This window comes from Camelina sativa, chromosome 13 (genome assembly GCF_000633955.1).
Source record: "Camelina sativa cultivar DH55 chromosome 13, Cs, whole genome shotgun sequence".
Taxonomy (NCBI): Eukaryota; Viridiplantae; Streptophyta; class Magnoliopsida; order Brassicales; family Brassicaceae; genus Camelina; species Camelina sativa.
Genome location: NC_025697.1, coordinates 2,990,250 through 2,992,276, shown reverse-complemented (window position 1 = coordinate 2,992,276; position 2,027 = coordinate 2,990,250).

Sequence of the window (2,027 nt, the reverse complement as noted above, 5' to 3'; positions counted from 1 at the left end):
TAGAGAGAGGTGGTGGAACAGATGAGCTACCCACAATATCAGTAGGCTTGGTGGAATCAGTGGTAAGCTTTCCTTTGCCTTTATTTACTGGCGCAGTTTCTTTCGACTTTTCAGTTGTTGTTGTCTGCTTCTTTTGAGTGTAAGAGGGAGTCACCAAAGGACAATATTTAATGATGTGTCCTATTTCGTGACAGTGGGAGCACGTAGGAGGAACCCAGGGTATTCAACATTAATTGTGATGACTTCTCCACTGTCCCGCACAACTTCAACTGAGGAAGGTAAAGGCTCATTAAGGTTTCTTTCAACTTTTACATGCGCAACTGACAAGCTTACTAGGTTTTTTGTGAACTCATCCATTTCCTTTTGGCTCTCCTACTAAACCTGCCACTAAGCTAATACCCTTACGATGCATCAGGTCAAATGGCATTCCTTTGAGGTAGGCCCATATAGGAATAACATCAAGATCAGTCTTCTCCCCACCAAAATAATCCCATTGAGCTACAAGGAACATACACTCGCCAATATACCACATCTTCTTCTCGAGTATCTTTCCCCTCAGGTACTCATTTGGCACACGTACTAGCATGGAATTAGTAGAATGATTGAGATGAATCTCAAGTCGCTTACCACGACCCCATATATGACTAAGAACACTCTGGATATGCTTGTAGGTTGGGAGCCGACCTTTGAATCTGCCTACTATGAAGTCTTTGTGGATATCAGCACCCTCTTGGAAGACAGAGTCAAGAATGCTAACTCGAGGCTTCCTATTGGCAGAAAAATCAACCGGGGCTAGCCTGGTAAGTGATCTATCAGCAACAGCTTTTAGTTTATGTGCTAGAGATTGAGTAGTGAGGTCCTTTGCCTTTGGCTGTGTAGATTCGTGAGGAGCAGAAGCAGGAACAAGGGTAGGAACAGTAACTGGTTCAATAGTAGATGGAATAGATGGAGCCGGGTTGGGGATAGCAGTGGATGAAGGTTGGGGAATGAAAACAATGGGGTTGGTGAGGAGACATCCGAGATGATTACAGCCGCTTTAGCAGCAGAAGGATGGTTTGTGACAGCCGACAAGGGGACATTGACTTGCAGTGCAGCGCTTCTAGTAGGAGGACAGTCAGATGCTAGCGAGTGACTAAAGAACCGCCGAACAACCTTTGGCGGTGGAGTGCTAAGAAGACCATCAATCTGAGCAACAGTTTTTCCTTCTGCTACAGTATCCGATTGAGTAGATCTAGGGTTTTGACCCATACTCTTGTAGTAAGAGTTAAGTATTGCCTGTGTCTGGGGATTTACTACTACATGAGTCGATTTGTGGTGAGCTGGGAGAGCCAGAATGGTTCTCTCCATATCGAAGTAATCAGATTGAGTAGAAGTTGGGAAACTTGTGGGTGGAAAAATTGGGGAGAGGGAAGGAAAGTCAGAGAGGGAAAAAAAGTCAGAGAGGGAAGGAAGGGGAAATGGATCAGGAGGATCAGGGGGGAAGGGGGAGGACGTTTGGATCTACCCTCAACCAATGTTGAGGGAGGAATCAGGCTGGAAGGACGATCCACGAGGAACCAGCAGTTCGCCATTATTTAAACCAAACTATTTTAACAGCAGAACTTTGTGTTTCTCAACATTGGAGAGGCCAATGATACCGTTTTTTAATATGCAACTATGATGCAACGTTTATTATTGTTCTCAATAGGTAAAGTGTGGTTGGATTTTTCGAGATCATGTGGCATATTACATAGTTGAGGAGCATTGATACTACATTCTACGGCATTGCCACTCGAAGCAGAAGCACAAACCTTGTTAGCAGCTATGCAACAAGCATGAATTCGAAGATTCATGTCGGTTTTCTTTGAAGGAGATTGAGAGCTTACCAAAATGTGAAATGGCCAAATTTATGACATATCCATAAATACCACATCTATCACGGTATTATTTCTTGATCTATCCGTTCTTTCCAAGTTTCTCATGTTTATGTTAGGAGAAATTGTAATAGAATAGCACATTTTTTAATTTAACCTCGAGCTTTCCCTAGG